This window comes from Bacillus rossius, chromosome 3, assembly GCF_032445375.1.
Source record: "Bacillus rossius redtenbacheri isolate Brsri chromosome 3, Brsri_v3, whole genome shotgun sequence".
In the NCBI taxonomy this organism is placed as follows: Eukaryota; Metazoa; Arthropoda; class Insecta; order Phasmatodea; family Bacillidae; genus Bacillus; species Bacillus rossius.
In genome coordinates, this window is record NC_086332.1 from 110,442,704 (window position 1) to 110,468,085 (window position 25,382).

Below are 25,382 nucleotides of genomic sequence, written 5' to 3' on the forward strand. Positions count from 1 at the left end.
GTGTGGCGCTGCGGCGGTATACCTGGAGATGGATGTGGAAGGACGACGCGGCGTGTATGCCGGGGCCGGCTGAGAGGCCAGCACTACTCGCGCGCAGAGCTCCAGCGGAACACGTCTGTCGTCGCCGCGGAGCAGGGTGTCCACAAGGAAAAAAATATTTTGTACCAACTTAGGCGAGAAAAAAGTACTAGATATGAAAAAAAAAAGTACTAAGTTATAATTTTTTATGGTTTTAACCATTTAGGAAGTTATTATGGCATTACAATGCTCGAACTTAAATTTCACACCACACACACATAAACTCCATAGTTTTTAGAAATAATTACGCTTGATAAGAAAACATATTGGAGTTACTGTAATATTATTATATTAAAGAAAAAAGTACTACATCTGAGCGTAAATGTACTAGACCACTAAAGTACTAGATCTAGTACGAAAGTACTAACTGTGGACACCCTGCTGCCTGGTCTCGCCCGCACCAAGCCCAAGGCTATTCGCGCGCGCAATGCGGCGAGCGCGGGGAACGAGCTGGGCTGTGATCTTGATGTACTGCACTGTAAATCATTTGTCAGCACGCTTTACATACATATAAAGATATGATGTCATCGAAATACTTATTAACAAAGATCCGATAAAATATACATATATTAAAAGTTTAGTATCAGTCATCGGCGGATGGATACGTAGCACACTATTGACAATTGTGCGGACGGCTATCGACCTCGAGGCCGTTTGTCGCACACGCAACACTGCACTTGGGTGCGGTCACTTCACACGTGGTTCACTGACCCATTCTCTAACCACGGGAGAGAGATAAGTGGCGGCGATGGGCAACAGCGACCTATCTCAGGCAATATAACTTCTTGTTACTGGTAGTCCCGATCCTTGCAAACAGATGTCGCCAAGTATTATGTTGTGGTAAATATTTTAATTTTTTATGTTGGATGTGGGATGCTCACTCACGATCGCAAGAGGAGTGCATCTCTAGACCTCGAGGGGAAAGGAAATCATCGGGTGTGAGAGAGTTTCTTAGTTGTTTTAAGATAAAGTAATCCCGAGTAATGAAACTTTTATTCGAGTTGTTCAGGCAGTCAATTTTTTTTGTGGGATGTGGAATAGTCACTCACGATCGCAAGAAAAGGGGGGCTTCGCTAAACCTCAAGGGGAAGGGAAATCAACTTGCGTTATAGTGTTTATCAACTGTTTCAAGGCATAGTAATCGACTGAGCAATGGATTATTTGTTTTGTTTGAATCCCACCTGATTGAAATATTGTTAGTTTTAATTCATTAATAGAAATTCATCATTTAAACTAAACTCTGAATACAATTAATATAATTGCATATTCAATATATATAAAAAAATAATTTAGCGATTGTTTTCTCAGGAATAACTAGAAGCACTCTGAATACCAGCAGATGTCTCACCAGAAATAATCAGGAGCACACAGATAAAACAAACAGATGCCTCGCCAGGAATAACTTTAAGCTTTTTGAAAAACCAACAAAATAGTGAAAGGAATAATTAGAAGCACGTGGAGAAAACCAACCAAATATTGCAAACTGAGAAAAACAAAGTAAATCTTGTTAATTTAAAGTTAAGTGAATCACAAATAATTAAATTTAAAAAGAAATTACAAAAAAATGCTGGCTTGTGCTAGAACTCTATCCTTGCTGAACAAAGGAGTATTTCACAAGCTGACATATGTTGTTTTGTAATTTTATGTAAAAAAAAAAAGGTGATTCACCGAGCTTGATTTAGCAATGATTTACAATGGTTTTCTCCTTGTGCTCCTGATTATACCTGTCAATATTTCTTTGTTACAGAAGGTGCCAGAGCTGTCTGGCGGCCCCGCACGTTGCACTGACGTCATGCGCGCATACAGTTGGGGGATTAGGACGGCCGGACCCCGCCACCCCCCTTTCTCGTGCTTCCTCCTCCCTCAGCGCTGTTATCTATCCCTGAGTGGCTGAATAAGCATCGTTGTTCTGGATGCTTCGAGCACTTCCAGAAAGACGATCACGGGTATAAAAGAGGCGATGTCGACCTTCGCAGTGGTTGAGTTCCAACAGGCGAGTGGAGTGAAGTGTGAGTTCGACGAGAAGTACGAGAGACCCCCACCCCTCTTTCGCGAGCGGCGTAACACGGAGCGACGGGACTGTGTGAGTGTGACCGAGTGGCGCGAGACTGTGTATGGACAGGTACCTACGTGATAAGGGGAGGAACACTTTTTAGTCTAGCTCCAGTGAACAGTGTGAATTGAGGACTATAGATATTTGGTGATTTGTGAACAGATATTTAAGTGCGAGTTATTTGTGAACAAAAATAAAGGGTGGTGATTTTATCCTACTAATATTATAAACGCGAAAGTTTGTAAGTATGGATGGATGTTTGTTACTCTTTTACGTAAAAACTACTGAATGGATTTTAATGAAACTTTACAATAATATAGCTTATACATCATAATAACACATAGGCTACATATTGATATGAAATTCCATCCTTAAGGGAGTGAAAAAATGACAATTTCATTTTATAACAGAAAAAATCACAGGTCATAAAAATACAAATAGTGAGTAAGTGTCATTTCTCTATGTCTGCCACACGATCATACACATAGTAAGGTCTTGCAAATTCATATTTTTCTTCTTGGTGAGATCAGCCCGCTTAGTGGAGCTCGCAGCGGCTAGCAAAATACAGGTGCTAATAACAGTTTAGTTCTTAACTTCGTCAATAGATAGAGTTGCCTTGAATTTTAAACGCACCTTCGTTCGATGCGTTTGTCGTGTCTTTAATTTTCGTTTGTTTGTGCCGTATGCGTTCCTATAGCCTACCACTTATCCGATTGCGATTAAATTTTGGTGAGTTGTTATGCGCATGCCCGTGAAGGTTTCTGAGACGGTATAACTATTTTGCAATAGTTGGAGCACGAATCGTTTCAAAAAAATGTGTTTATTTCATATTGTATAGCGGCACTTCGTCTGTTTTTGTTGTCTAAGTGCGCACGCATGAGACAATTTATTTAAATATAAAAGAGAGACAGAGATAGAGTGATATATAAATACAGTGAGATTGAGAGAGACCTAGAGATAAGTTGAAATGGAGCGAGGTATAGAGAATGAAATGGGTTAGATAAAGAGATATATAGATGTATAGCGCTATTATAGAGATTTATATATAGAAGAGATAGAGATAGTGGGAGGTACCTATATATGTATATATGTATATATAAAGAGATAAATAGAGATAGAGAGATACATATATATGTAAATAGAGAAATATATATTTAGAGATATGGATGGATGATTTGTATATGTGTAACTACTTTAAACATATTACAAAACAAAACTGAATGCGGCATTGCAATGCATGCTGAGCATTAGCTAGATAATGGAATCATTTCAATATTAGTAATCTCTTATTTTTCAGCTTTTTTCTATAGTGCTTTATAAAGTCTAGATTACATAGACCACCAATTTTTAGATATATACAGGTAAATAACTATACACTGGCAGAACAACGTCTGTCGGGATCTGAAAGTGATATAAATTATTTTGCACACTTGACATTCAAATTAAGAATACAATTACTAACTACATCTGATTTCGAAAAAGGTCCCCTTCACCCTGTTTTCAGCCCGGGCAACGTCGGGTACTGCAGCTAGTTTGTAATATAAGTATTAGTAGTAACTAAAACTGTATAAAAATTAATTGGGCTATCCTTACAAACCCAATTTCCCCTTTCGAAACATTTTAGTGTCAGATGTGAGATAGCCATAACTAAATGATTTACGAATAGTTATTGGTAAATTTAAAATTAGAAAAAAGTAAAAAATCACTATATGGATTTTCGAGATTAAAATTAGTGTTAGGATCTGTAGTTAGTTTTAAGTTAAATATTTTTTTTATTGATTAGAGATCAAACAGAGGACAAGATCGAATCAATCCGTTAATTAAGAACGATATTTTTTTATGATTTTTGTAATTTTACCAATTTTTTGCTAAATATTTACAGTTTGCAAGATGGCAGCCAAGATGACGACAAGATGGCGGATAAAACGTTAGTAAATCCTACTTCTGCTCTCTAGCGCTTGATCCGCCATCTTGTCGTCCTCTTGGCTGCTATCTGTTAGTTGTGGAAATACATTAAGCAATTTTACATGATACTAAATTAAGTCAAGGCTATTACTGTATAATATTACAGACATATATTTGTTTATTTTTCTAATTTATTAACATCCTAAAAGGTCCATTATGAAAGGTCTTCGCTCTGTGGCAATCTGTTGATTATTTTCGTTTCTTAAAGAGTCTAGCGATAGTAAATATTACATTTCATTTTTTTTTTCTACTAATCCTGCCAGCCAGCACACGACGGAAGCACCGGGGATGGCACAGGCGGAGAGTAGGGGTAGGTCCGAAAACTGGTCCTCGGACTGGAGTGGAAACGATTCCCGCTCTTTACACGGAACCCACTGTGAAACAGAAGGTCACACAGTGGTAGAAAAAGGAAAAATAATTAAACCGGAAGGATCAGAGGTTAATTATAAGGCCAAAAAGGGGGGAGGGTAGTAAAATCTTAGTGCGAGATAGAGAGAGAAGAGAGAACACTTACCACAAAAGTGGACACGATCCAGAATATTTACTCCATGGGTGGGGATCGGAGCACCACAGGAGCCGATCCGAAACGCACTACCGCACGCGACATGGTGACGACTTTTAATACTACTACAGATTGTGAAGTGAGTTGGGATAACACCCTTACTTTAGGTAACTACATATTTTCAAGTCGATGGGTCGCGGAACTTCGTCGCGGTAGAAGACGATCAGTAGTCGTGGCGGTCGTTGAGCCAAGACTCGATGATAGCAAAAATCACAAGTACCCAAAAGAAACTGCCCCCCAGGGTGTTGAGTCCAGAGGGGAGGGGAGAGAACCAAAATAGGCGGAGCTAGTAGGACTTACCGGGGGGAGAAACGATTTATGATTTGTCAGTTGTAGAGCCTGGGTAGGCCCTACAAGAAAATTAAAACAAACCGCGGCTGTGCAACTTGGTTCGCGAGGCTGCCGCTGGCTCGCGCCACTAGGTGGGTGCTCTAAGCTAGTAGCACAGCATACAGGACTCCAGGAGGTGTCGCCACCTGGTGATCAAACCCAGAAGTTACCAATGATAGTTATAAACGTTGCCAAGAGATAGCGCATGGCTTCAGTTAAAGGCCTAGACTACAGCGGAGAAGGAGGGATGTTCAGAGGTTCTTGGGCGGAGCCATGGTTTCTGTAGACTCAGCATGAAACTGAAAGGAGGAGAGGGGGTGCGAACGAAACTGCGTGCGCTTGCAAAGACAGCACGATACGTTATCCAATGAGCGTGACCCGTCGTAGGACAAACAAGACAAGAGAACTGATTAGGTATGCTGGGCACCAGCAAATACTATCGGGAGACAAGACTGCAGGCGCTGAGGAGGCATAGACAAGCCTATCTTGAACGTGAGGCGAAGCGAGAGCTACGTGAAGCTGACAGGCGCAAGCGATGGGAGCGAGTCTTGCTTGGGAACTCCCAGCGATGCACTAGCTGTCCGGACCGACTCGAAATATGAAAGAGGTCCATGAGTTAAGTTAATTAAAGAAGACATTTGGGCCTATGGATGGCCTACAAAAATTAACCGGTAGAAAGCCAAAGGCCAATTGGTGCCGAGGCAAATGCTGGTTTTCGGTACATCCCTTTGATATCCTTTAAAGAATAAACCGGAATTCCTGAAAAATACAGTTTGTAATTATGTTTGTTTAATGTTCATTCTTAATTTATAACCCTTAGATCTAGCAGATTCACAAGTATGCATTTTCTTCAAAACTTAACCCCTTTACATACCTTGGGGACGGAATCCTAAAATAATTTGAATAATAATTAAATAGTTTATTATTACCATTAAATTAAGTCTTTTAACTAATTAGTTTTGGAGATAAATCAATTAACGCAAAAAATAAATAATATGTAACTCGAAATGCAATTCTTTTTAGTTTCTAATTACTTATTCAAAATGAATTTTAAGGGTTAGTTTTTTGTTTCAAATCACACCTAGACATTTTACCAACCTTAGGGTCTGAATTTCGCATACTGGTAAAATTGTAGTTGGTAATTTTCGTGTGTTTATTATTGGAACCAAAAATAATTTATCACGCTTAATTTTATTGTGTGATATTATTATTAATCTAATAATTATATTATCCTGATCGCCCCTTAGGGGTTGCATTTCGTAAAATATAAAAATTGTGGTTGGTATTTTTTCGTATTTTTTTTATTTGTACTCAATGTAATTAATTCCCATTATTAAATTCGGAGATATTATTAATATATCTTAAAATCATATTTACACCTTTTTCACTCACTTTATAGCTTAGTTTTTAAGTCAACCAATATCTAATAAAAAAAGTTCCTAAAAATCAGTCAAGTAGTTTTTGATCGATGCTCGAACAAACAAAAAAAAAACATATTTTTGAATTCTCAATAATGGAAATAGGCCTTTTCAATAGTTTTTTTTTTCCGTCATTTCATCCAATGTACAAACTATTTGCCTAGAACAGTTTTATTATCAGTATATATATTAGCCTATATGCAGCTGCGATTTGTATTGCAATTCCACTGTTAACTAGTTGACTTCAACTTCAAAACAGACACCCACTCCATTGTGCGCCACCATTATTATTCGGACCATGGAAAAGAGAAACTGTCATAAAATATTTACTGGTAATTATCTGATACGACTTGCGATTCACCTATCGTACGTTATCTCACCTAGACAGAAACCTTCCTCGTGTTTCAAAGGTCAAGTGTGCAAAATTTCATAGAGATCGGAAGAACGATGCGTTAGCTTCAATAAAATGAAATGTTATCAAGAATAATTAAATTATGCTTGAAGGGTTGGTTTGATCGAAATCTCCCCTAGACGGTGATCTTCCTCGTGTTTCAAAAGTAAAGTATGCAAACTTTTATCGCAATTGTATGAATGGTTTAGGAACGCATTCAGAACAAACAAACAAAACTTGACATTTGGTCAAATGAGTTTGTAAGTTTAGACTAGTATGCTCTTTTATAATGAATTTTATTAAAAAAAACTACAGTGAAAAGATAATAAAAGTATGACATTAATTAACAACTGTTGTATATCATTGTCACATATACATAGAAAGTGTTTTAGACCTGTTGCTGTATTGTAAGATTGACACTCGTGTGATCAAAGCACGGCCAGAAACACAACTAAACTACATGTGTGCAATGGCAAGCTAACCAAGCACGTGTGTCGGCAATGATGCGTGTCACGCAGTGGTGGCTCCAGCGGGCCCGGGCCTACCCTACATTTTCAAAATTGAAAATAGGAAGTAAGACTTTTGATAAATAAACACAATTCATATTAAACGTTGGGTTTATTTTGAAAAGGGCAGTTGGGCAATGAAATGAAACTATACATTCGCCTGCAGAATTGTATAATTTCACATTAACGTACGATTTGTGTTGTGATGTTCACCTTAAATTAACACAAATTTAACACTAACAATTAATTTTGTGACCTTTACAGGTATTAAAGTGTATTTTATTGATATATTATACATATTGGACTTCCGAGGGAAATAAATTACCCCCAGAAAGCCCCAAAACTTAGCATTTTACATCTGAATTTTAAAAATTCCCGTACCACCCTCTGATAAGGGGGCCGGACTCTTCTTTTCCCCCTAACCCTCCCAGGGTAGAGCCCGGACTCCCGACACTGTGCACACGACCCTGCGGTGGTCCTGGCCTGCCCACTAGTGATGCGACGAGTCGAGTAGACTCGGTGGAAGACTCGATTCTTTATAGTACTCGAGTGACTCGGATAGCGATGGCAGCGGAACGGGCTGATTTTTGCATTTTCTCGTCATTTCTAATGTTCAGGGCTTTTTTCTGAAATTTTAACACGATACCTCCCTTGCATTTGTTGTTCTCCCAAAAAATAATTTCAACAGATATTTACGAAGTGTGATTAATGTGGATAAAAAGTCGCTTACGTTCTAAATTATTATTTACGAATACTTGCGCGACTTTTTTACAACCATTATATCGCACCTAGTTAATATATTTTGAAAATATTTGTGACAGAACAAAAAATGCGAGAGGTGTATAGTGGTGAGATTTAAAATATAAACCTTAACTAATAGTAACGATGAGAGCCTGAAAAGACCACCAACGCGGCGTGTGAGTTACGGCTTCTCGCGCAGGTGTGAAGATGGCGGTGTCGCTAGTAGTGGATGACGTGGCAGCAGTCACTCGCCAGGTCGAGCCACCGGGCATCGCTTATTCACGAGCAGGGCTATCGACCGCGCCCTACTTGCCGGCGGAGCGCGGCGCACGTCTCGCTCCTGCGGTCGTGTGGTCGTGTGGTCGTGTGGTTGTGTGGTTGTGTGGTCGGCCCCACGGCGTATACAAGCACACAGAGATTCCACTTCCGGCTTAAACGTAATTCCTTATTTTATCCTCTGAAATCGGGCAATGATGATTCTCATACTACCAACCAGGCAGCATAAAACAAAGAAATTTAGTTCTGTCCCGAACGATACCAGGATCTAAGGTATTTCAGGATACTTCGTGGTTCAGTATCTAGGTCTTTTAAATACATCTATAAGTTTTAGTAAAATATAATATAATTTGTACTTTCATTTCTTGATATCCATGACATAAAAATTAAGGATTTAAATAAGATTTTTTTTCCGGTGGTATTCGTTGGTGGTCTAAAATTATATTAGATTAACCTAGTTGTTTAACAATACATAACCATATTTGGCTCGTCAAATTTCTATATTAATTTACATGAAGGCCCATCTAATGCAATACACACAAATTGGTTTTATTTGACGAGGTAGCTACAAACACAGCAAATACTAAAATAGGAATGTACAAGTAACTTGTGTCTGCAAGAATCAACTAATAGATTCAAACACAAATGGTCACACAAAAATTAACATAAATGTTGGTATTTAAACATAAACGTCTACCGAGGTCTCCCGATTACTTTGCATTTGAGGCGCTACACATTATTTAAAAGTCTTGCATCTTATTTATTATTTTTAATATACATATTAGACAGACATATGCAAAAGATAACTCTTTTAAAGACCTGACTGTGTAATATTTGTTGATGCGCATATTTATTTAAAAAAAATATATTTTAAAACATTAGTTAAGTTGATACTTCAAAAATTTAAATGTTGTGTAAGAGTCAAAATAATAATATTAAGAGAGTAAAACCACAGTTTGACCACAAGTCACATTATTAAACATTATTTATAATTCAGCTCTGAATGTGAATGACATTCTGATGTTGGTACAGATGGAATCAAGCACATCTCTAGCCCGGTCGAGAGCGGACGAGCTCGTCACCGATAGCACGGAAGTAAGGACAGAAGCGTCGTCCGGCGAGACGCAGCGAATTGGTTTGCATTGGTGGCGGCCATTTTGTAAGCGGCTACTGTGCTAAATGTTCAACCAGGGGGCGAATTTACCGCAATCAAAGAGACCGACATCACTTATTCTGTGCCGGAAGTTAGGGGCATGTCTGACCGCCCATTTGACTGCAGTAAAGCATGCCTTCGCTAGCGATTGTTTCCTTGTGATTGGCGGCCGTCTGCAAGAGAATCCATTTCCCCATTTGGCCGGACCATTCAGGACGCGTTTGCTTCCGCAAAGAATGGCTGAGATTGGTGTGTTGACAAAAGACACGCACCTGAAATAAATACAGCCAACCACGAAACACAGGCGATGTTGCGAAGTACATTGCGTAAACACATAACATTTCAGAGAAAATTTTCTTATTGCCTTTATTTTGTTTCTTTATAAAGTTTGCGAACCAGGCCTATAGGCATTAACAGTAGTTTTTAACTACTAATCAATGTGGTTACGAAGAAGTTTAAAACATAATTTATTGCCAATAATATTAGTAAGTATGATGTCCGGCGCATGGTGCCGGCGCATGGTGTCTGTGTCGATGTCCGTCATCTTGGATTGTGATGTCACGGCAACCATCTGGGAAGACCTTGAAACTGACCTTTGAACTTGACAAAAAAAGTCAAAATATTATTCAAAATTTGCCAAACATGACTCAAAATTTGCCAAAAAAAAGTCGCCTAAAGTCCTAGTTAAAAACATTCAGCAAAATATCTCAAATCAGAAAAGTAAAAATTTCCCTATATCGATGGAAATATTCCCGTTCTGAGGGAAATATTCCCGTTCTGAGGGAAGAATTTCTTATTTTAGTCCTCAAAAATGCCGGAGACTTGAAATGTTTTCAACAAGACTTACATTTCTCATCTACTAGCCCCCAATAAATCTGAGAACATTTGTTTCCTAGACATTATGACAACATTGTTTAAATTTTCATTATAGCCGCCATCTTGAAAATCCATAAATATTATGCTGGAAAATCGGGGGAAAATTTAAAATTTATAAAAAAATATTTTGAAATTTTTAATTGAAAAACGCACTTAAGTCATGGAGGTCGGAGTGTTCTGTTCAAACCTGGCGAGGGCAAAATAAAAATGACGATGGATACATCCTCCAAGGAGGTCACCGACAGACAGACCTTCCACCACTAATACCCTAGTATATATTGTTACGAACGTGATCAAGGCCGGTACACGTGCAGGTGCAGAGCTGGCCGGCGACTGCCGCAACATGATATGCGCCGCGCGCGCCTGGAAGATAACAAGGATTGTCGCTTTCCCCCCTCCTCCCCCTACCCTCCCCGCGTGGCACCCTGCCTTTGACAAGAAACTGAAACCTGACAGCTGTGGAGTTACGCGAGCCGCTGACACGTGTTTTCTAGAGATTTCTGCCGTCGCGTCGGGACGGCTCGCGATGACGCGACTGGCCCCGACCGCTCTCGTGAGTTCTGGAATTGCGCCGGGGCCTACATATATGCCCGAGGACGTCAGGCAGTGAGTCAATTTGAGTGTTCAGTCGAGAGTTCTCCCGCGGCGGAGTTTCCGGGTAATATATATATATATATATATATATATATATATATATATATTCCTTTGTACTGATGAAATACTTAGGTGAGACCGGGATATAATTTTCCAGTGAATGCCAACCTGAGTCTGGCCAGTGCACTGGAATATGTCACATGATCCATGACTAAAACAACACGAAAGGAGAAGTGATTTGAATGGAACCAGTATTTTGACTCGCAAATCGCTCCCCAACTTCCCATAATATTTCCAAATTAAAATGTCAGGCCAGGGTGATTTACAATCTTTCTTTTTCTTCCTCTCTGGGAGAGGTTCTGTACCATACATATTTAATAGCTTGCAGTGGTTCTTGGAATCCATCACGCATGGACAAGGCGTCAATAAATAACCATCCACACATTATGCTTCAGAAGGCCTGCCCATGCAATACTAACGTACCTTTCAATAATTCGCCACATAAAACAAACTGGTCTAGCAGGACTAGCTGGATGTGGGTTTAAAATTGTATTTATTTCCAAAATGATTTACAGCTCATATACAGGAATCTAAGAAGCAATAAAGTAAATGACCATTCGTTTATAAATAGAAGTAAACACGTTCACTGTATTACCAACAAGTTGTGAAGTAATTAAACTTTGAAAATGTTTTCATTCGTCACATTAAGATTGATGTGGCGTCACAGTAGTATACGAATGTATTTTCTGGGACAGGCGCAGGCGCGTGGATTGTGATTGTCGGTCCGCCATCTTGGATTGTGACATCACGGCGGCCATTTTTGACTCAAAATTCCTCAAAATTGACTCAAAATGACTCAAAATTTCCCGTTTTAAGAAAAAATTTCCCGTTTTCGAGGGAAAAATTCCCGTTTCGAGGGAAAATTAGGATTTCGAAAAACCACAAAAGTCGTTTTGCATTAAAAACCACGAAATTCCTGATAGAGGCTTAAGCATCCTTAACTCAAGCCTCAGTTAAGCCTCTTTTAGGATTATGACGTCACCGTTGCAATTTTCGTTACGCCCGCCATCTTGAAAATCCGCAATTTTTATGTTAGAAAATCGGGAAAAATTTTAAAAATCATTAAAAAAATTATTTGATCGAATTAAATAAAAATCTTAAAAGCCACTGTTGCAGTTATCGTTACGGTCACCATCTTGGATTATATAAATTTTACATATTTCATTACACCCGCCATCTTGGTTGAGTACCATGTCATTCTTACACTTTATGTTACGACCACCATATTGGATTCTATTAATGTTGCAATTATCGTTATGGTCGCCATCTTAAAATTTAGACGCCATCTTGAAAATCCGTAATTTTAATGCTAGAGATTCGGGAAAAAATTTAAAAATCATTAAAAAAATTATTTGATCGAATTAAATAATAAAAGTCCTTAAAACCACCGTTGCACTTTTTCGTGATGACCACCATCTTGAAATCACCCGCTGGAGGTCACCATCTTGTTTTCGTCTGCTAGAGTGTGCTGATACCATGTTGGTATAATTATCTGGTCACCATACCTTTGTCCTCAACTGATGACATTGAACTTTGACCTTGACATTGAACTTTGACCTTGACCTTGAACTTTGACCTTGACCTTGAAATTTGACCTTGACCTTGGACTTTAACCCTGACCTTGAAATTTGACCTTGACCTTGTCGACCCTCATGGATCCGACATTTTATGTTCAGTACATGCTAACAGGAGCTACCACCTGCTGGAGTATGCCATCTTGTGTGTACTTGTATTATAGAGTACATTTCCATCTGGATAATTTTATTCTAACCCGCTACAGTGAAGTAATCATTTATTATTACTGTGACACCCGCCATCTTATCATTTGGCCGCCATCTTGAAAATCCGAAATTATTTAGCTAGAAATGCGGGAAAAATTCCAATAGTCTCCGAAAAAATCAATTATTAATTTACAAAATTGAATCGATGGATCCCTGTCCACGGTTCGATTCTTGACCAGAGACAGTTGTAACTAATTATTAAATAAATGTTAGGTTCTGTTTTCCATTACCTTTCGCGGAGTTTATTATTCATTCACTCTACGAAAATCAACTCAAGTCAATATACCGGACCAACGAATTAATACAGTACCGATTAGCCTATTATGAAAGTCTAATTTTTCAATAATCTGAATAACATGTAAGCCGTTCATGTACAAAGCCACACATATAGATCAATTATCTTCAGTCCATGAGACCGAGTCATGTCATTATCAGACGTATAGGCTAGTCATTTCAGGACCACATGACCTTCGTCGTTAGCTAATTATAATCAATTAATCCATCGTGACATTTTTATACATTCTAAAGGTCCAAGTAACCTTGAAAAATATTTTAGTAACACCAAGAGGTGTAAAACTAGTAAATATTCAATCACTACATTTTGTACTACGCGCAATCAACAAAAAGGAAGCACCAATAACGATAAGACAGCACCGACAACGAAAAGGCACCACATTTGGAAGCACCAACAAAAAAAAAAGTCAGCACCAACAACGAAAAGGCAACTCATTTGGAAGCACCGCCATCGAAAAGGCAGCACATTTGGTAGCACCGTCAACAAAAAGGCACGGACCGCAAGACCGGGTCATGTCAATATCAGACATATAGACCATGAACTCAGTACACACAGGAAAAAGGAACGTTCACGCAGGAAAACGGAACGTACACGCAGGAAAACGGAACGTACACTCAGGAAAACGGAATGTACACGCAGGAAACGGACCGGATACACACAGTACACACAGGAAACGGAACGTACACACAGTACACACAGGAAACGAAACGTACACACAGTACACACAGGAAACGGAACGTACACACAGTACACACAGGAAACGGAACGTACACACAAGTACACACAGGAAACGGAACGTACACACAAGTACACACAGGAAACGGAACGTACACACAAGTACACACAGGAAACGGAACGTACACACAGGAAACGGAACGTACACACAGGAAACGGAACGTACACACAGGAAACGGAACGTACACACAGGAAACGGAACGTACACACAGGAAACGGAACGTACACAGTACACACAGGAAACGGAAAGGAAAACACAGTATACACAGGAAACAGAACGTACACACAGTACACACAGGAAACGAAACGTACACACAGTACACACAGGAAACGAAACGTACACACAGTACACACAGGACACACAGGAAACGAAACGTACACACAGTACACACAGGAAACGAAACGTACACACAGTACACACAGGAAACGAAACGTACACACAGTACACACAGGAAACGGAATGATCACACATACAGTAGCGGAAACACACAGGCTTAGTTGGAAATCAGAATACAAGAAATAAAAACATTAAATTTTTACTTTCAATATTTAATTACTTCTCATCATTACACAAATACAAGTAAAAGAAGCCATTATTGTATGTAGCCAGCATTCCTCAGTTCTTTGAGTATGAAGGATATTTCTTTGATGCACGAATAGTTTCCTGAACAAAGCGAGCCATGTAGAAGTCTTAGCCGGTCAACCAATATGTTTGGATCTTTCCATGATGTGTAATCAATCTCTTCTACCACCATCTTACTTGCTTGTTTATTATAAATACTGTTAATATCACAATCCTCCCAGTGATCATAATAAGCATTATCGGATTTATTTATTATAACACGACGTTTCCAACGTTTCGGTCTCAGGACATCGCCACATTCTTCGATCTCGTCAGCTCTAGATGCTTCATCACAGTCTATGCCTTTGTCAACAGCCTCAGAGTCACTGTAACAATCACTGTAGAAGACATCCTCTTCACCCAGATTACCGTATGAATTCACTATCGATGATGTCGAAGTGTCTTCATCGTCTTCATGCTTCCTTTTTAGGAGTCCGTCATTTTTACAAAGAATGGAGGATCTACTGAATATAGGCTTGAATGTATTCTCACCTTTCACGGTGTTGATACTTCCATTAGTTTCAGTCTTACCGAAGCCATTAGCGTCCTTCAATTTATGTTCTTCCTCACGATCGGGTGAGCTAACACTATCACGCTCAGGACAAGGAAAATTATTGTCGTAATGCAGATCACTCTTCTTTAGTCTAGTGGATCCATCGGTGTCCTCTATGCCGTAAGTAGTCTTGACTTTACATGTTCTACCATGTCTTTTTAGGCTGTCAATTCGTGTTAACAACCTGCTACAACGATTACAGCTTAACATGTTGCGTAGTGGGTTTCTAGCAAAATCATTCTTCTCATGACGTCTAGCATTCCTTCTCACGGCAAAATCCTTGTCACAGTATCTACAGCGGCTTCCTTCCGATTCAGCTACAGATAACAAACCACGATCCATGGTAGCTTCTGTGACTAATGTTAGATACAAACTGTCAGTTTTCTCCAATTGGAACCATTTCTTAAATAGAGTTTTTTAAATATTTCATCAGCGAGAGTTAAGTTATCTAATGCAATGCAAATTGATGCAAGTTCTTCTGGCTGTCGTCAACAGATGCCGCCACGTGTTGCTTGCAGGTAAATAATATCTATTTCATTAATGAGGGATGCGGAACGCTCACTATCGATCGCAAAGGAAGGTTGGCTTCGATAGTCTCCAAGGACAATGCAGTTTGTCCTTCATGTTAATGCTTCTCAGCTGTCTCAAAACATATTATTTGTCTGAGTAAGGTTATTATTTTTTAAATCCACCTGATAAAAAAAAATATTGTAAGTGCAGATTTATTGACAGAATTTCACTAATTAAATGTAACTCTGAATAGAAATGACATGACTCATTAAGTAAAAAATTCTCATGCAGAGATAGATTTCTCACAAACAATCAGCAGCACTCGGAGAAAACCATCAGATGTCTAGCCAGGAATAATCAGGAGCACACGGAGAAATCCACCATAATATTGTCAAGAATAATCAGGAGCACACGGAGAAAACCACCATAATATTAACAATAATAATCGGAAGCACACGGAGAAAACCACCATAATATTGACAATAATAATCGGAAGCACACGGAGAAAACCACCATAATATTGACAATAATAATCGGAAGCACACAGAGAAAACCACCACAAGTTTTCTTTAATATCATAAAAATACAGAAAAAAATATTTACTAAATAACAAATAAATTAATAAAAAAATTTAAATGACAAAATAAAATACAAAAAATACATAAACAGATTCTGCTAGCTTGTGAACTTCTCATTGTTGAGCAAAGATATAGTTCTAGTACAAGCCAGAATTTTATGTATTTTTTGTATTTTATTTTGTCATTTAAATTTTTTTATTAATTTATTTGTTATATAGTAAATATTTTTTTCTGTATTTTTATGATATTAAAGAAAACTTGTGGTGGTTTTCTCTGTGTGCTTCCGATTATTATTGTCAATATTATGGTGGTTTTCTCAGTGTGCTTCCGATTATTATTGTCAATATTATGGTGGTTTTCTCCGTGTGCTTCCGATTATTATTGTCAATATTATGGTGGTTTTTTCCGTGTTCTTCCGATTATTATTGTTAATATTATGGTGGTTTTCTCCGTGTGCTCCTGATTATTCTTGACAATATTATGGTGGATTTCTCCGTGTGCTCCTGATTATTCCTGGCTAGACATCTGATGGTTTTCTCCGAGTGCTCCTGATTGTTTGTGAGAAATCTATCTCTGCATGAGAATTTTTTACTTAATGAGTCATGTCATTTCTATTCAGAGTTACATTTAATTAGTGAAATTCTGTCAATAAATCTGCACTTACAATATTTTTTTTATCGGGTGGATTTAAAAAAAAATAACCTTACTCAGACAAATAATATGTTTTGAGACAGCTGAGAAGCATTAACATGAAGGACAAACTGCATTGTCCTTGGAGACTATCGAAGCCAACCTTCCTTTGCGATCGATAGTGAGCGTTCCGCATCCCTCATTAATGAAATAGATATTATTTACCTGCAAGCAACACGTGGCGGCATCTGTTGACGACAGCCAGAACAACTTGCATCAATTTGCATTGCATTAGATAACTTAACTCTCGCTGATGAAATATTTAAATAACTCTATTTAAGAAATGGTTCCAATTGGAGAAAACTGACAGTTTGTATCTAACATTAGTCACAGAAGCTACCATGGTTCGTGGTTTGTTATCTGTAGCTGAATCGGAAGGAAGCCGCTGTAGATACTGTGACAAGGATTTTGCCGTGAGAAGGAATGCTAGACGTCATGAGAAGAATGATTGTGCTAGAAACCCACTACGCAACATGTTAAGCTGTAATCGTTGTAGCAGGTTGTTAACACGAATTGACAGCCTAAAAAGACATGGTAGAACATGTAAAGTCAAGACTACTTACGGCATAGAGGACACCGATGGATCCACTAGACTAAAGAAGAGTGATCTGCATTACGACAATAATTTTCCTTGTCCTGAGCGTGATGGTATTAGCTCACCCGATCGTGAGGAAGAACATAAATTGAAGGACGCTAATGGCTTCAGTAAGACTGAAACTAATAGAAGTATCAACACCGTGAAAGGTGAGAATACATTCAAGCCTATATTCAGTAGATCCTCCATTCTTTGTAAAAATGACGGACTCCTAAAATGGAAGCATGAAGACGATGAAGACACTTCGACATCATCGATAGTGAATTCATACGGTAATCTGGGTGAAGAGGATGTCTTCTACAGTGATTGTTACAGTGACTGAGGCTGTTGACAAAGGCATAGACTGTGATGAAGCATCTAGAGCTGACAAGATCGAAGAATGTGGCGATGTGTCCTGAAACCGAAACGTTGGAAACGTCGTGTTATAATAAATAAATCCGATAATGCTTATTATGATCACTGGGAGGATTGTGATATTAACAGTATTTATAATAAACAAGCAAGTAAGATGGTGGTAGAAGAGATTGATTACACATCATGGAAAGATCCAAACATATTGGTTGACCGGCTAAGACTTCTACATGGCTCGCTTTGTTCAGGAAACTATTCGTGCATCAAAGAAATATCCTTCATACTCAAAGAACTGAGGAATGCTGGCTACATACAATAATGGCTTCTTTTACTTGTATTTGTGTAATGATGAGAAGTAATTAAATATTGAAAGTAAAAATTTAATGTTTTTATTTCTTGTATTCTGATTTCCAACTAAGCCTGTGTGTTTCCGCTACTGTATGTGTGATCATTCCGTTTCCTGTGTGTACTGTGTGTATACGTTTCGTTTCCTGTGTGTACTGTGTGTACGTTTCGTTTCCTGTGTGTACTGTGTGTATACGTTTCGTTTCCTGTGTGTACTGTGTGTACGTTCCGTTTCCTGTGTGTACGTTCCTTTCCTGTGTGTATTGTGTGAACGTTCCGTTTCCTGTGTGTACTGTGTGTATACGTTTCGTTTCCTGTGTGTACTTTCCTTTCCTGTGTGTATTGTGTGAACGTTCCGTTTCCTGTGTGTACTGTGTGTATACGTTTCGTTTCCTGTGTGTACTGTGTGTACGTTTCGTTTCCTGTGTGTACTGTGTGTACGTTTCGTTTCCTGTGTGTACTGTGTGTATACGTTTCGTTTCCTGTGTGTACTGTGTGTACGTTCCGTTTCCTGTGTGTACTGTGTGTACGTTCCGTTTCCTGTGTGTACGTTCCTTTCCTGTGTGTATTGTGTGAACGTTCCGTTTCCTGTGTGTACTGTGTGTATACGTTTCGTTTCCTGTGTGTACTGTGTGTACGTTTCGTTTCCTGTGTGTACTGCGTGTACGTTTCGTTTCCTGTGTGTACTGTGTGTACGTTTCGTTTCCTGTGTGTACTGTGTGTACGTTTCGATTCCTGTGTTTACTGTGTGTACGTTTCGTTTCCTGTGTGTACTGTGTGTACGTTCTGTTTTCTGTGTGTACTGTGTGTACGTTCCGTTTCCTGTGTGTACGTTCCGTTTCCTGTGTGTACTGTGTGTACGTTCCGTTTCCTGTGTGTACTGTGTGTACGTTTCGTTTCCTGTGTGTACTGTGTGTACGTTCCGTTTCCTGTGTGTACTGTGTGTATCCGGTCCGTTTCCTGCGTGTACATTCCGTTTTCCTGAGTGTACGTTCCGTTTTCCTGCGTGTACGTTCCGTTTTCCTGCGTGAACGTTCCTTTTTCCTGTGTGTACTGAGTTCATGGTCTATATGTCTGATATTGACATGACCCGGTCTTGCAGTCCGTGCCTTTTTGTTGACGGTGCTACCAAATGTGCTGCCTTTTCGATGGCGGTGCTTCCAAATGAGTTGCCTTTTCGTTGTTGGTGCTGACTTTTTTTTTTGTTGGTGCTTCCAAATGTGGTGCCTTTTCGTTGTCGGTGCTGTCTTATCGTTATTGGTGCTTCCTTTTTGTTGATTGCGCGTAGTACAAAATGTAGTGATTGAATATTTACTAGTTTTACACCTCTTGGTGTTACTAAAATATTTTTCAAGGTTACTTGGACCTTTAGAATGTATAAAAATGTCACGATGGATTAATTGATTATAATTAGCTAACGACGAAGGTCATGTGGTCCTGAAATGACTAGCCTATACGTCTGATAATGACATGACTCGGTCTCATGGACTGAAGATAATTGATCTATATGTGTGGCTTTGTACATGAACGGCTTACATGTTATTCAGATTATTGAAAAATTAGACTTTCATAATAGGCTAATCGGTACTGTATTAATTCGTTGGTCCGGTATATTGACTTGAGTTGATTTTCGTAGAGTGAATGAATAATAAACTCCGCGAAAGGTAATGGAAAACAGAACCTAACATTTATTTAATAATTAGTTACAACTGTCTCTGGTCAAGAATCGAACCGTGGACAGGGATCCATCGATTCAATTTGTAAATTAATAATTGATTTTTTCGGAGACTATTGGAATTTTTCCCGCATTTCTAGCTAAATAATTTCGGATTTTCAAGATGGCGGCCAAATGATAAGATGGCGGGTGTCACAGTAATAATAAATGATTACTTCACTGTAGCGGGTTAGAATAAAATTATCCAGATGGAAATGTACTCTATAATACAAGTACACACAAGATGGCATACTCCAGCAGGTGGTAGCTCATGTTAGCATGTACTGAACATAAAATGTCGGATCCATGAGGGTCGACAAGGTCAAGGTCAAATTTCAAGGTCAAGGTCAAAGTCCAAGGTCAAGGTCAAATTTCAAGGTCAAGGTCAAAGTTCAAGGTCTAAGTTCAAGGTCAAGGTCAAAGTTCAATGTCAAGGTCAAAGTTCAATGTCATCAGTTGAGGACAAAGGTATGGTGACCAGATAATTATACCAACATGGTATCAGCACACTCTAGCGGACGAAAACAAGATGGTGACCTCCAGCGGGTGATTTCAAGATGGTGGTCATCACGAAAAAGTGCAACGGTGGTTTTAAGGATTTTTATTATTTAATTCGATCAAATAATTTTTTTAATGATTTTTAAATTTTTTCCCGAATCTCTAGCATTAAAATTACGGATTTTCAAGATGGCGTCTAAATTTTAAGATGGCGACCATAACGATAATTGCAACATTAATAGAATCCAATATGGTGGTCGTAACATAAAGTGTAAGAATGACATGGTACTCAACCAAGATGGCGGGTGTAATGAAATATGTAAAATTTATATAATCCAAGATGGCGACCGTAACGATAACTGCAACAGTGGCTTTTAAGATTTTTATTTAATTCGATCAAATAATTTTTTTAATGATTTTTAAAAATTTTCCCGATTTTCTAACATAAAAATTGCGGATTTTCAAGATGGCGGGCGTAACGAAAATTGCAACGGTGACGTCATAATCCTAAAAGAGGCTTAACTGAGGCTTGAGTTAAGGATGCTTAAGCCTCTATCAGGAATTTCGTTGTTTTTAATGCAAAATGACTTTTGTGGTTTTTCGAAATCCTAATTTTCCCTCTAAACGGGAATTTTTCCCTCGAAAACGGGAAATTTTTTCTTAAAACGGGAAATTTTGAGTCATTTTGAGTCAATTTTGAGGAATTTTGAGGAATTTTGAGTCAAAAATGGCCGCCGTGACGTCACAATCCAAGATGGCGGACCGACAATCACAATCCACGCGTCTGCGCCTGTCCCAGAAAATACATTCGTATACTACTCGTCACACATGAATTTTTTTTGTAAATGGAAAATAAATTTTCATGTAAAAAGTAAATAGGTATTAGTCAATATGTACATTTACACGAAAAAACATTTTCTCACTACAAAATAGTATTCGCAGTAATACTGGGTACGGATTTTTATTGGTTCCTTTTGCAATCTGTAGTCACAGTACCTCCAATAGTTAACGTAATTTGTACACCGTTGCTTGAATAGCTTCCCAGCATTAACGCACATAAAAAACATAATAAAACAAAATAAGGTCGTGTTTTTAAAATTGTCTATTCTATTTTCCATGAAACATTAATGAAAATATAAATTTTTGTAATAAATTCTCAGTCTTATAATCGAAAAGCGTATTCAATATATGCACCAAAAAAAAACCATAGCCATGTGTTGTACAAAGTCACAATATAATTCTTGAAATAGGTAACACAAAACCTTTCTTGGCAACAGGTTTCCAAAGGGTAAAAGTACAGAAACCTTAGTTCCTGTGTACAGCCTGATTCTAGCCCGCAGACCCAGGCTGGTATTCCCGGGCGGTCGCGCACCCGGCTGTTTCACCCTCCTCCTGACACTCTAGCCCAGGGACAGCAACAAGGGGGGGGGGGGGGGGGGTACCCTCTCCAACCCCAAAATGAGGAAAAATTTTGAAAAATGTCAGCAAAGTCAGCTTCCCCCACACGCGCCGGTTTGTCTGAGCGACCCCGCCCTGGCTGAGAGCAGTAGGACAGCTCCTGTAGCTGTCACAGACCTTCTGACCTGGACTGCTCCCCCACATACGCCTGTTGGCCTAACGACCCCACCCTGGCTGAGAGCAGTAGGACAGCTCCTGCATCTGTCAGACCGTCTGACCTGGACTGTTCCCCCACATACGCCTGTTGGCCTAACGACCCCGCCCTGGCTGAGAGCAGTAGGAAAGCTCCTGCATCTGTCAGACCGTCTGGCCTGGACTGCTCCCCCACATACGCCTGTTGGCCTAACGACCCCACCCTGGCTGAGAGCAGTAGGACAGCTCCTGCATCTGTCAGACCTTCTGACCTGGACTGCTCCCCCACATACGCCTGTTGGCCTAACGACCCCACCCTGGCTGAGAGCAGTAGGACAGCTCCTGCATCTGTCAGACCGTCTGACCTGGACTGCACCCCTACATACGCCTGTTGGCCTAACGACCCCACCCTGGCTGAGAGCAGTAAGACAGCTCCTGCATCTGTCAGACCTTCTGACCTGGACTGCTCCCCCACATACGCCTGTTGGCCTAACGACCCCACCCTGGCTGAGGGCAGTAGGACAGCTCCTGCATCTGTCAGACCGTCTGACCTGGACTGTTCCCCCACATACGCCTGTTGGCCTAACGACCCCGCCCTGGCTGAGAGCAGTAGGACAGCTCCTGCATCTGTCAGACCTTCTGACCTGGACTGCTCCGCCACATACGCCTGTTGGCCTAACGACCCCGCCCTGGCTGAGAGCAGTAGGACAGCTCCTGCATCTGTCAGACCGTCTGACCTGGACTGCTCCCCCACATACGCCTGTTGGCCTAACGACCCCGCCCTGGCTGAGAGCAGTAGGACAGCTCCTGCAGCTGTCACAGACCTTCTGACCTGGACTACTCCCCTACATACGCCTGTTGGCCTAACGACCCCGCCCTGGCTGAGAGCAGTAGGACAGCTCCAGCAGCTGTACAGACCTTCTGACCTGGACTGCTCCCCCACATACGCCTGTTGGCCTAACGACCCCACCCTGGCTGAGAGCAGTAGGACAGCTCCTGCATCTGTCAGACCTTCTGACCTGGACTGCTCCCCCACATACGCCTGTTGGCCTAACGACCCCACCCTGGCTGAGAGCAGTAGGACAGCTCCTGCATCTGTCAGACCTTCTGACCTGGACTGCTCCCCCACATACGCCTGTTGGCCTAACGACCCCACCCTGGCTGAGAGCAGTAGGACAGCTCCTGCATCTGTCAGACCTTCTGACCTGGACTGTTCCCCCACATACGCCTGTTGGCATAACGACCCCGCCCTGGCTGAGAGCAGTAGGACAGCTCCAGCAGCTGTACAGACCTTCTGACCTGGACTGCTCCCCCACATACGCCTGTTGGCCTAACGACCCCGCCCTGGCTGAGAGCAGTAGGACAGCTCCAGCAGCTGTACAGACCTTCTGACCTGGACTGCTCCCCCACATACGCCTGTTGGCCTAACGACCCCACCCTGGCTGAGAGCAGTAGGACAGCTCCTGCATCTGTCAGACCTTCTGACCTGGACTGCTCCCCCACATACGCCTGTTGGCCTAACGACCCCGCCCTGGCTGAGAGCAGTAGGACAGCTCCTGCATCTGTCAGACCTTCTGACCTGGACTGTTCCCCCACATACGCCTGTTGGCATAACGACCCCGCCCTGGCTGAGAGCAGTAGGACAGCTCCAGCAGCTGTACAGACCTTCTGACCTGGACTGCTCCCCCACATACGCCTGTTGGCCTAACGACCCCGCCCTGGCTGAGAGCAGTAGGACAGCTCCTGCATCTGTCAGACCTTCTGACCTGGACTGCTCCCCCACATACGCCTGTTGGCCTAACGACCCCGCCCTGGCTGAGAGCAGTAGGACAGCTCCTGCATCTGTCAGACCTTCTGACCTGGACTACTCCCCCACATACGCCTGTTGGCCTAACGACCCCGCCCTGGCTGAGAGCAGTAGGACAGCTCCAGCAGCTGTACAGACCTTCTGACCTGGACTGCTCCCCCACATACGCCTGTTGGCCTAACGACCCCACCCTGGCTGAGAGCAGTAGGACAGCTCCTGCATCTGTCAGACCTTCTGACCTGGACTGCTCCCCCACATACGCCTGTTGGCCTAACGACCCCACCCTGGCTGAGAGCAGTAGGACAGCTCCTGCATCTGTCAGACCTTCTGACCTGGACTGCTCCCCCACATACGCCTGTTGGCCTAACGACCCCACCCTGGCTGAGAGCAGTAGGACAGCTCCTGCATCTGTCAGACCTTCTGACCTGGACTGTTCCCCCACATACGCCTGTTGGCATAACGACCCCGCCCTGGCTGAGAGCAGTAGGACAGCTCCAGCAGCTGTACAGACCTTCTGACCTGGACTGCTCCCCCACATACGCCTGTTGGCCTAACGACCCCACCCTGGCTGAGAGCAGTAGGACAGCTCCTGCATCTGTCAGACCTTCTGACCTGGACTGCTCCCCCACATACGCCTGTTGGCCTAACGACCCCGCCCTGGCTGAGAGCAGTAGGACAGCTCCAGCAGCTGTCACAGACCTTCTGACCTGGACTGCTCCCCCACATACGCCTGTTGGCCTAACGACCCCACCCTGGCGAGGGCAGTAGGACAGCTCTTGCAGCTGTCACAGACCTTCTGACCTGGACTGCTCCCCCACATACGCCTGTTGGCCTAACGACCCCACCCTGGCTGAGAGCAGTAGGACAGCTCCTGCATCTGTCAGACCTTCTGACCTGGACTGCTCCCCCACATACGCCTGTTGGCCTAACGACCCCGCCCTGGCTGAGAGCAGTAGGACAGCTCCTGCAGCTGTCACGGACCTTCTGGCCTGGACTGCTCCCCCACATACGCCTGTTGGCCTAACGACCCCGCCCTGGCTGAGAGCAGTAGGACAGCTCCAGAAGCTGTCACAGACCTTCTGACCTGGACTGCTCCCCCACATACGCCTGTTGGCCTAACGACCCCGCCCTGGCTGAGGGCAGTAGGACAGCTCCTGCAGCTGTCACAGACCTTCTGACCTGGACTGCTCCCCCACATACGCCTGTTGGCCTAACGACCCCGCCCTGGCTGAGAGCAGTAGGACAGCTCCAGCAGCTGTCACACACCTTCTGACCTGGACTGCTCCCCCACATACGCCTGTTGGCCTAACGACCCCACCCTGGCGAGGGCAGTAGGACAGCTCTTGCAGCTGTCACAGACCTTCTGACCTGGACTGCTCCCCCACATACGCCTGTTGGCCTAACGGCCCCGCCCTGGCTGAGGGCAGTAGGACAGCTCCTGCAGCTGTCACAGACCTTCTGACCTGGACTGCTCCCCCACATACGCCTGTTGGCCTAACGACCCCGCCCTGGCTGAGAGCAGTAGGACAGCTCCAGCAGCTGTCACAGACCTTCTGACCTGGACTGCTCCCCCACATACGCCTGTTGGCCTAACGACCCCGCCCTGGCTGAGAGCAGTAGGACAGCTCCAGCAGCTGTCACAGACCTTCTGACCTGGACTGCTTCCCCACATACGCTTGTTGGCCTAACGACCCCACCCTGGCTGAGGGCAGTCA

The 25,382-nt window shown here is 41.8% G+C and overlaps 1 protein-coding gene across 2 annotated transcripts in view; it reads right to left on the bottom strand.

Moving 5' to 3' along the window:
* Window positions 1–25,382, bottom strand: part of LOC134531128 (ATP-binding cassette sub-family G member 4-like) — a 350,550-nt gene that overhangs the window by 266,975 nt on the left and 58,193 nt on the right. The window lies entirely within an intron of this gene.